The sequence below is a fragment of the Brachyhypopomus gauderio genome, chromosome 13 (genome assembly GCF_052324685.1).
Source record: "Brachyhypopomus gauderio isolate BG-103 chromosome 13, BGAUD_0.2, whole genome shotgun sequence".
Taxonomy (NCBI): domain Eukaryota; kingdom Metazoa; phylum Chordata; class Actinopteri; order Gymnotiformes; family Hypopomidae; genus Brachyhypopomus; species Brachyhypopomus gauderio.
The window spans coordinates 7,684,943-7,697,050 of record NC_135223.1 but is presented as its reverse complement, the minus strand read 5'-3'; positions in this window follow the sequence as shown (position 1 = coordinate 7,697,050).

Here is a 12,108-nt window from a genome sequence, read left to right as displayed (position 1 = left end):
TACATAATCTTAACAATAATATTCATATATCGTCTTTTTCAAAGATTTCTGTGGCGTCTGTTGTGTAACTTCCATTTGACCCATTTCTTACATTTCCCGTTGAATTTTGTTTGTTGGAGTCTCAATCTGTGTGTGAGATGTTCCATTCTGACGATCTCCTCGACTGTGTCCAACCAGATCCTCAGAGTGGGAGGGTCCTCTTTTTGCCACTTTCTAGTAATAACCTTCTTGGCTGCAGCCAATAGAATTTTTACTAAATATGTGTCCTTGTGCTGTATGGTGTCCTCTGTCAGGTTACATAGGTATAGTATCTTACATGTCTTTGGTATCTCATACCCCAAAATAGTTCTAATGCCCAACCATACATCATTCCAATATTTAGCTATTTTATTACATTCCCAAAATATATGACTATGACCTGCATTCTGCTCTCCACACCCTCTCCAGCATGTTTGTTGTGTACTTGAATAATTGCTTTTTGATTTAGGAGTGATAAAGAATCTGATGTTTTTCCAACAAAATTCCTTCCACATCCTGGAGTTGGTGGTGGTTTGCTGAATTTCACAAATATTGAACCAGTCCTCCTCCGATATATCTGTATTTTGCTTTCTTTTACCCATCTGTCCCTTATATACAGTGTAGAGGTTTTTCTGCAGTCCCTGGTATAATGATGATACCACTTTCCCCGCAATGTTCCTATATGCATTACATATTAGTATTGTAATTTGGTTAATCTCCTGGGGAAGATCTGGCCTTATTTCCTTCTCAAAGAAATCTCTAACTTGGTAGTATCTGAACTGATCACAATCTTCCAATCCAAATTCCCTCTTCAGTTTTTCAAAGCTTTTAATTTTGCCCTGTTCCATTATTGTACATATTGCTGTAATCCCCTTGTTCATCCATTGTTTGTAGTTTCTATCCATTTCCCCTGGTTTAAATTTAGAATCACAGGTCAGCCAATTCAGAATTTTTATTTCCCTCTCCAAATCGTATTTCCGAACTACCCGAAACCAGACTTCTAAAGTGAGTTTAGTAACTGAATCGAGCCTGGTCTTATATTTTCTAAACATGTCCCTGTTAGCAATTACACTTTGGATATGGTATCCCTCTCCTGTCAATTCAATATCTTTCCACCTCGCAGTATATTCAGGATCACACCAATACACCAAGGGTCGAATCTGTGCCGCATAATATTCTAAGAGGTTCGGTAAAGCTAATCCTCCTCTGTCTTTGGAAATCTGAAGAGTTGTAAATTTTATCCTTGTCCCCCCAATAAAGCGTAAACATTTTTTATTCCATTCTTTAAATTGTGATGCAGGGATGTCTATTGGTAAGGATTGGAATAAATATAGGATTATTTGTAAAATGTTCATCTTTATGATTTCTATTCTGGAACTAAAATCCAATGTTAATATTGACCATCTATCCATATCTTTTTTTGGATTTCTTGATTTAGAGTCCCGAAATTAATTTTGCACAATTATGTTAAGTCACTACTTATATTTACACCTAGATATTTTATCGCTTTCGCTTTCCATTTGAACTTATATGCTTGTTGAATGGTTTGGGGTGGAGTAGGCTATAGCTAGCACCTGTGTTTTGGTCACATTGAGTTTATAACCTGACAGGTAGTAAAATGAGTCCAGTCTTTCTTGGAAAACAGACATCCAGTTGTTTTAGACATAACATCATCTGCGAATAATCCAATTTTGTGTTCTGTACCCTTTACTTCTATCCCTGCTACACCTTAATCTTCTCTTATTGCTTTGACCAAAGGCTCTATGAATATTGCAAATAGAGTTGGTGATAAGCAACAGCCCTCTCTAGTCAATCTTTCCAGTTTAAACCAGTCCGTGAGACTGCCATTTATTTAAAGTCTCGCTATGGGGTCTTGATAAAGTGTTCTAATTATGTTTACTGAGTCTATATTGAAACCGAATCTTTCTAAGCTAAGATATAAAAATTTCCAACTGACGCTATCGAAAACTTTTTCTGCATCTAAGCTGAGCAGCAGTGCACTTTCTCCCCTTTTCGTAACTTCCTCAATTATATGTATAGTCCTCCTTATATTATCTTGTGTTTGACGCCTCTTAATAAAGCCGCATTGATTTTCACAAATTAATTCTGTCATAAATTTTCCTATTCTCTTATCCAGGATGGTCGTATATATCTTTATAATCACAATTTAGTATTGATATTGGTCTATAATTTTGGCAGAATTATTTATCCTTCCCCTCCTTGGAAAGAACTGTGATTATTGCTTCCCTCCAAGAGGGAGGAATCTTGCCTTTTTTTAACGTTTCATTGAATGCTGCTAATAACATTTGGTTCTAATTCCTTTTTAAACATTTTATACCATTCAGCTGGGAATCCGTCACTTCCTGGGGCTTTATTTGATTTTAACGTTTTAACATTAGCCTTAGTCACTTCTGACTGGCTGTTGTGGCTGTAGGTTTTCATTCCATCAAGACAGAAGATCTTATGACTGGTTGTTTTAAACCAGTTTGTTAAAGACATGGAATCTGTTGTGCTCAACTGGCCCTTTGTGGTTTGATTCTTCAGCCTCGTTGCTGTCGCAATGTTGGATCAAGCTTACACTGTTTTGCTGTTTATTTCTGTTGTCACTACAACCATGAATCATGCAGCTCACCGTTATATTTTGTTAGGATGCTTAATTAACTAACTGTATATAAAAGAATGGCTCAATTAGCATGGCCATCTTTCTGGCTACCCTGTCTGTCTTCTTTTATTTCTTGCAGTTCAAGTTTGAAGACCTCATGTTTGGAAAGTGGCAGTTTCAAGTGAAGTGAACCTCCAGCCAGGCAGGATCTGTGGGACCTACAGTGTATAGAGGATGCAACTTCACATGGATAAATATATAAAAACGTTTTGCAACATTGTTCTGTCTGGAAATAGCTTAAAGGGTCAAATAAAATTAAATTTTAATTTGGAAGTCCAGTGTATTCATTACTAGTTTCTCTGTAATTTTAAGATTAATCTCTTACAGTATTCACATGTATGTCATATGTAACATTGCTTCAGATAACAGGAGATTACATTTCAGAAACAAAGACAACATAAGATGAATACCTCAAATTTAAAGTAAAGTTTTAGCTTTTGTTTTTCTTTTGAAAATTATACTGAAGGTGTGTTTAATTATTTACTCAAAATAATTGAGCTGTGGATATGCAATGTAAGTATATCAGACGGCAGTAAGCAAATTTTTATTAATAATAATTTTATATAGCACCTTTCAACAACCCAAGACGCTTACAATTAAAGAAACAAAATTGTCCACTTTAACACAGGCAACAAAAACAAACTACTACATACGTAAAGATTTTTGTGCATTATCTCATCTCATTTGTGTATTATCTCGTAGAATGCGGAATTAATCGCAAAAATGCACAGGGCAAAGGGTCGTCAGGATGAGTAAGGTTGTTTTGATGTCGCAGCGATGCAATGGCGATTAATATGACGTTCCCGTTTTAAATCATACGTTAGATGTGCAGATGATGTATATGCGACGTTCAAAAATGGAACGCGATGTTTTTACGATATACTGATGCAAATACGATGTCTCTGGGATGTACGTCGCCTGTCTGGGTATATATATATATATATATATATATATATATATATATATATATATTAGTGGTGGTTCATTTCGATTAATTAATTACAGGAAAATTAACGCACTAAAAAAATTTACGCATTTTAACGCATTTAACGCATGAGACACTTTTGCACCGTGGAATGTTTCTCAGTGCACGAGTTCCAGGCATACAGATTATATGGACGCACAATAAGATCATGATGGAGATGACTGAAGAGGCTACGCTGATGGATGGGAAATTTAAATATAAGAAAAGAAATAGTGTTATTTGCACTTTATGTAGGAAGGAGTTCGCTTATCACAGGAGCACTTCCACCCTTTGTTACCACCTCAACGCAAAACATGTTGGGGCTAACGCGCAGGTCAGTAGGCTAATGACAACAGCACACCACATCAGGGGGTATTCCAGAAAGCGGGTTCAACAAACTCTAAACTTAAAACAAGTGGGTTTAACAAACTCTGAGTTGTTTTACCCCGATCTGACATACTCAAGAGTTTTCGGTTCCAAAACGGCTGATCGGAGTTAAAGTAATCAGGCTTGCTCAACTCTGAGTAGGTTGACCCAGACAGAAGCGCGTTCACGCATAACTATAAAAGACATCCTTAATGGAACGCCAATAAATAAGATTTATCATAGACTTAAATGCGAAAATCAGCCGAGCATCGTATTTCACACCACTGTAGCTTGAAATATTAATGACTTCAACATTTGTGATGAGGTGGGAAACATGACATATGATCTTGATGGGAAGGAAAACCAAGGATGGAAATAGGTGCAGAAGGATTGCCTTAAAGAGGAGTTTGTGTGCTCAAATTCCCAAGGACGAGCTCCTTGTTAAATTCTTCATTCTTCTTATCTGCATTGGCGCCCAAACAAATTTCTCCCAGAAGGTCGTCGTCTTGGTTACCTGCTCCTACCCCCACATAGAGACCGTCAGAGATGGCTCTCGCCTTCCACCGTGAACTTTGTCACAAAAACTCTGTGCCAGGCCTCTGGCCCCCCCTCCCTCTCTGAATGGATCACGCCTCTCACTGCTTACTGTCTGTGTTATCAATGAATCACACCTCTCACTGCTTACTGTCTGTGTTATCAATGAATCACACCACTCACTGCTTACTGTCTGTGTTATCAATGCTGTATGTGCTCTGGGGATTTTTTGCATGCACACAGACTGTTGTCCTGTTCACGAGAACAATCTGTGATCATGTTTTTTGTCTCCTAATCTCTCTATGTTTCTCTCCCTGCCCTGTAAGAGTGTAGGGCTGCGCGCAAAATTGCTATTGCGGCCAGAGCCGGCCCTGACCAATGTGGTGCCCTAGGCAAGATTTTGGTTGGTGCCCCCTGTATCATCAATCATCGGGTTGATTGTGTCACTATTAAAGAAACAAATAAAAAGCAAATGACTTAAATATTACCATATAACAAGCAATAAATATAAAGGTGTTGCACAAAAAATATTTTACAACTATTTTACATAACGTAGTGCAGAGAACAACTTTTAAATATTAATAATAAATAAATAAAATAAATTAAAAACAAAAACCACCACCAGTGCAAATCAGGGCAATTTGCCTACTGCAACATTATTATTTCAATCAATCAATCAATCAATCAAAGTTTATTTGTATAGCGCTTTTAACAACTCAAGTTGTCGCAAAGCAGCTTTACAGGGTTTACAAGGTTAACAATACTATGGGTCCAGAACCCTAATGAGCAAGCCAAAGGCGACAGTGGCGAGGAAAAACTCCTTATGATGGTGGGGAATAGGAAGAAACCTCGGGAGAACCAAGACTCAAAAGGGAACCCATCCTCCATTGGGCGGCCCGTTAACACACAAATACACAAGTCACACATAATTCACACAATCAGACTAGGTAAAAGGTAGAATTGAAAGTTCTGGGTTTTGATATTGTCACTGTAAATGTCTGTTGATGAATGCCAGGCTTTCATTCCGTGTCGGAGCAGTGATGCTGGTATTGTAGGCTCTGACTGCAGTGTTACTCCCCAGGTGAACCCCGGTATCAGCACATCCACCAGCAGCCAGACCATCCCCCAGGTGCCTGCAGGTGCCTGTATCCAATCGTCTTGGGTAGAGCCATGCAAGAAGATAGATAATACAGACTGAGTGGACATGAATTTAAACCACCGTTGATTTAAATGTACGTAGCTCACGTGCCAGTGATCAGCATGTGGCTCCGGCAGACTAATCTATAGCAGCATAACTAAAGGGAGGGGTTCAGAGGTGACCACAGGCATGAGGGCTCACTGAGACATTGCTTTCCAGTCAAGTCATAGTCACAAATAGAGTGATGCCAAGACACAGCTGGATGACAGCATCAACATCTCAGATCACCAGAAATCTCAACGTCTGGGGGCCCCCAAGCCCCTACACCTTACAAGGGGAATTTCAAAAGTGCATCCGCAATGAACAGAGGAGCATATGTGTGTTTTAGTAAATATTTATTTTAAGCTAAGCTAATCATAGCACCTACTAGGATTGGGCAGTATGATGACAGTGGTGGTTTTCACTAAGATCATACAGAGGGGAAAAAGCCACAATGACGATTGGGTGTTAGTTGTGAGTCAAGCGAGCTGGTTTCAAAGAAAAACACAACAGCTACAGATTGGCAACATTTTGGATTTGTTTCAAATAAAAATGAGAGACCATTGGAGCACGCCCTCACGATTCTAATTCGATAATATGATTTGTTGATAAAACTGCCAATCTATAATAAAAGCTCTCAATGTAAAAGGGCCTTTCTCTCTTTTACCTAGATGTGACGTTCGGGCTACGCCAAGGACGAGACACAGAATCCTCGATTTTGTAGACAGACGTCACTTTTTAATGTACACAGGTATTGCGCAATAGCGCACGAGAAACACACACTAGTCACACAACGTGCAGATTTAGACAACGACGAGCACAGGACACTGCGCGAGCACACATTAAATAGACAAACCACATTATCCCCATGTGATCACGAGAAGATTCACAGTTGAGACTTATTAATCACACGACAAAACCCTAACCACGGATATCCACTGATGCAGACAAAGCACGTAGACAACGTTGACACACGCCCAAAAGGGAGGGGCCTGGGTCCTCAACGTGACAGACGCCCCCTCCAAGGGCACTACCCGTCCCGGGGTGCCAACAGGACCGAGTGCCCCGAACCCACGACGATGGGCGTATCCGACGCGCTCAGTCCTGCGTCTGGGAGGTGACTGCCCTTGGCGAAGCGTCCGCCACGAATCGCCTAGCACACCCTCCCTGGGAAGACGGGGGAAAAGACGTTAGACACACCAAACGGAACATTCACAAACACACACACAGGCACGCTTACACATAGTGGCACAAGAGGGAAAAACGGGTTCCGGGTGCAGCGCGGCTGGCGGACGTGCCCAGTACAACGCGGCGGGCGGACGTGCCCGGTGCAGCGCGGCGGGCGGACGTGCCCGGTGCAGCACGGCGGGCGGACGTGCTCGGTGCAGCGCGGCTGGTGGATGCGCTCGGTGCAGCGCGGCTGGACTCTCCCCCCTGCTGACCGTCTGACACGCCCACCTCGCTCCGTGACCGCCCTCTGGAGTTGACAGCGGGCGCGTCCACCTCCATCTCGGTCGCCTCGCTGCCCCGGTTCCAACTCATGGGCTGCTCCGGGCTGCCACCCCGGGAGCAGTCCATCCTCTCTCCTCCGGAGCGATCGGAGGACGTGGTCCACCTCCCCTTCACGGTTCCCACGGAGGAGGGAAGGCTCTCTTCTTCGTCCTCCGTGTAGGAGCCTTCCTCCTCGGTGTAGAGGTCGCTGTCCGCGAACTCGGACACTCCCGAGCCCACGGACGGAGGATAGCCATCTCGCTCCTCCTCCTCCCCGCCTTCCTCTATGGAGGGAGTGGGACCTACGGGCGGAGGGAGGTAGTCTTCTTCCTCCGACTCCTCCTCCTCTTCCCCGTAGTCGACGGTAGACGCTTCGCACTCGGACGGAGGGTAATCGTCTTGCTCCTCCTCACCGTAGTTTACGGTAGACGAGTCGCATATCGAGGGGGGGTAACCCTCCTCGTCGTCTTCCTACTGCTCCTCCTCCTCTGAGTCCTCCGCCCCGAACTTGCTCTCTGGGGTGGACTCGGTAGCACCGATGATGCAGGAGCCCACCCTCAGAGGCGAGAGGGCGCGGGAAGGAGACGGGTGTCTGGCTAGCCAGCCCTTCACTGCCTTCTGGCGGAAGACCACCGCCCACTCGGGACTGGAGGTTTCCCGAGCCAACCTCAGCAGGTCCGCACACAGCGGGTCCCGTTCCAGCTGCTCCGACGTCGGCGTGATGTCGCCGTGCGGAGGGGAGTCCTCCCTCTCCGCAAGCCCGCCCTCTGGGGGCGTCCCTGGCTCGTAGAACTCAGGGACGCTTACCCGTATGGGCGAGAGTTCCCGGGAAGGCGAGGGGTGCCTTTCTCTCCACACCCGTACCGCTTCCTTGCGGTACTCTGCCGCCAACTCGGGAATAGCGGTCTCCCGCGCCACGCACAACATGTAGGCGCAATCGGGGTCTGCCTTCATTTGTGCCAGAGTTGGCGTGGAGTCACGGCGCTGGGGGGAGGACGAAGCTCGATGGTGCCGCTTGCAGGGCTTCTTGCCCTTCTTCGGCTTGTTTTTGTAGCCTGGCATCTGGGTGTCTCTTGTAGGCTCGTCGTTCTGTGACGTTCGGGCTACGCCAAGGACGAGACACAGAATCCTCGATTTTGTAGACAGACGTCACTTTTTAATGTACACAGGTATTGCGCAATAGCGCACGAGAAACACACACTAGTCACACAACGTGCAGATTTAGACAACGACGAGCACAGGACACTGCGCGAGCACACATTAAATAGACAAACCACATTATCCCCATGTGATCACGAGAAGATTCACAGTTGAGACTTATTAATCACACGACAAAACCCTAACCACGGATATCCACTGATGCAGACAAAGCACGTAGACAACGTTGACACACGCCCAAAAGGGAGGGGCCTGGGTCCTCAACGTGACAGACGCCCCCTCCAAGGGCACTACCCGTCCCGGGGTGCCAACAGGACCGAGTGCCCCGAACCCACGACGATGGGCGTATCCGACGCGTTCAGTCCTGCGTCTGGGAGGTGACTGCCCTTGGCGAAGCGTCCGCCACGAATCGCCTAGCACACCCTCCCTGGGAAGACGGGGGAAAAGACGTTAGACACACCAAACGGAACATTCACAAACACACACACAGGCACGCTTACACATAGTGGCACAAGAGGGAAAAACGGGTTCCGGGTGCAGTGCGGCTGGCGGACGTGCCCAGTACAACGCGGCGGGCGGACGTGCCCGGTGCAGCGCGGCGGGCGGACGTGCCCGGTGCAGCGCGGCGGGCGGACGTGCTCGGTGCAGCGCGGCTGGTGGATGCGCTCGGTGCAGTGAAAAAAAACCGCATACACGCGAGCGCCCCCCTGGACAGCCGGCGCCCCTAGCATTTGCCTATATCACCTAATGGAAGGGAGATGCATCCAATTGCACAGCCGGAGAGCCAACTGCAGTTCTAGACCTGCAGTTTTAGACCTACAGTTCTAGACGTGCTGTAGTTTTAGACATGCGCCACCTAGCGGCTCGGAATGTAGCTAACGACAGCCAACTGCAGTTCTAGACCAGCAGTTCCAATGCATGCCGTAGGCTCAGGGGCTTGTATAGTGTAATAATCCATTGTATAAAGAGTTTATTTGTTAAATATGCCCATTGATTCTCAATTGTTTTAGCCAAATCTATAGGCCTAACATTTGACAAGTTTTAAACGATAATGTACACCACATTTTGTATTTAAATAGAAGTAGTATGCCTCATTTTCCCTGTTCTTTTAGGGAGTTTTGATTAATTTTGTCATTTACACACACAGCTTGTCTCCTGAAGATATTTTATTTTTAATTAAACTACTGGATTACTGGCATAGGGTATTTTGTATTAAAAATCAGCAAAAATTGCTTAACCCTTCGGTTTTGTTGACCTCACGTTTTTTACTTTAGTGTTCCCGGTCTTCAGAGACCGGTCTGTTTTAACACACAAAAAAAAATTTCACCACCTTGCAAACATAGGCATAACGTGTGTGTGTCTGTAGGTGTGTGTGTAGGTGTGTCTGTGTGTGTGTGTGTGTCTGTGTGTGTAGGTGTGTGTGTAGGTGTGTGTGTGTGAGTCTGTGTGTGTTTAGGTGTGTGTGTCTGTGTGTGTGTGTGTGTGTGTGTGTGTTTAGGTGTGTGAGTGAGTGAGAGTGTGTGTGTGTGTCTGTGTGTGTGTGTGTGTGTGCACGCGCGCATGTGAATTCATGCACATGAGTGGCATGTCACACTCAGATCAGAGTGTGCCTTGCAAACATAGGCATAACATGTGTGTGTGTCTGTAGGTGTGTGTGTAGGTGTGTCTGTGTGTGTAGGTGTGTGTGTGTGTGTCTGTGTGTGTTTAGGTGTGTGTGTAGGTGTGTGAGTGAGTGAGTGAGTGAGTGAGTGTGTGTGTGTGTGCGTGTGTGTGAGCGAATTCATCACACTCATATTAGAGTGTGCCTTGCAAACATAGGCATAACATGTGTGTGTGTCTGTGTCTGTAGGTGTGTGTGTATGTGTGTCTGTGTGTGTGTCTGTGTGTGTAGGTGTGTGTGTGTGAATTCATCACACTCAGATCAGAGTGTGCCTTGCAAACATAGGCATAACATGTGTGTGTGTCTGTGTCTGTAGGTGTGTGTGTGTGAATTCATCACACTCAGATCAGAGTGTGCCTTGCAAACATAGGCATAACATGTGTGTGTGTCTGTGTCTGTAGGTGTGTGTGTATGTGTGTGTGTCTGTGTGTGTAGGTGTGTGTGTGTGTGTGTGTGAATTCATGCACATGAGTGGCATGTCACACTCAGATCAGAGGGGCCTTGCAAACATAGGCATAACATGTGTGTGTGTGTCTGTGTGTGTAGGTGTGTGTGTATATGTGTGTGTCTGTGTGTGTGTGTGTGTAGGTGTGTGTGTGTGAGCGAGTGAGTGAGCGAGTGAGTGTCTGTGTGTATAGGTGTGTGTGTGTGTCTGTTTACGTGTGTGTGTAGGTGTGTGTGTGTGTTTAGGTGTCTGTATAGGTGTGCGTGTGTGTGTGTGTGAGAGAGCGAGTGTGTGTGTGTGTGTGTGTAGGTGTGTGTCTGTGGGTGTGTGTGTGTCTGTGTGTGTAGGTGTGTGTAGGTGTGTGTATGAGTGTGTGTGTGTCTGTGTGTGTAGGTGTGTGTGTAGGTGTGTGTGTGTGAGTGTGTGTGAGTGTGTGTGTGTCTGTGTGTGTAGGTGTGTGTGTGTGAGTGTGTATGGGGATGTTTTCTGTCTCATAGATGAATATATTCTGAATACCCATTTATTTCCTGTGACGGTCACGCTTGACCGGCAACAACACAGATGTAAATCGTTGGTTTAAAACACTCAAAATCCAATGAAAAAGATGATCATCACTTTTATATGTTCCAGTGCATAGTGTGGAGGATGGCATAAGGCCTTGCAGCAATCAGATGTAAAACACAATATTTATGAGTGGTTTAAGTTGTAAATCGGTCAGATTTGACCCGAACACGACAGGAGGGATGCTTTCAGTGAGTAAGCATAGTTTCCAGAATGTTAGGAGTGATTTATTTTACTCGTATACCTTCATTGGCATGCAACTAGCAAATATTATGTGATACTTGGGGTTTTTCGCTCACACGCCACACATCCGATTTCTCACGCCGAAAAAAAAATCTAGTTTATTTACCTCTGATCCATATCTATGATTCAATGAGTTACCAGTTCGCTCTGGCGCAAACACTGGCGATCGATCGATCGCAATATAATACTTAATTTTTGTCCATTTTACGTTCGCCACCACCCCCCCGGCAAAAATTTACGTTCGCAGGACTAGCATTTCTCTCAAAGTCGAAGTACAAAGTAGCCATAAAGGTAGCCAGAACTAACGAACCAAGACACACTAACGCTTTCCAGATTCATCCTTCATGACATAAACATTACGATAACCCAAAAATGACCTTCAGACATTATCATGTATCTATCATATATTATTGTTGCTTATAAATATCATTCTTCCATCTGCTCCCGCGACATACTAAAACACTATCTGGATATTACGTTACATACATCTAAAACTACGGCACGTCTAGAACTGCAGGTCTAGAACTGCAGGTCTAAAACTGCGGTTGGCTCTCCGGCTGTGCAATTGGATGATGTAGGGCCGGCCCTGATTGCGGCTTCTCTGACTCAGGGCTCCCAGTGCCTCAACACTGGTCCCGGGGAATGTCATCTCTGTCACGCTACGGTCCCCGAACCCTTCCTTTGGGGCGTGTGTTAACGTTGTCTGCGTCTATTCGTCTGCGTCTGTATCTCCGTGGGTGCGGGTGCGTCTTGTCATTATCCGTCTCACATGTGGCTCGTCTCGTCATCACGTGGGGTTGATGTGGTCTGTCTATTTAATGTGCGTTCG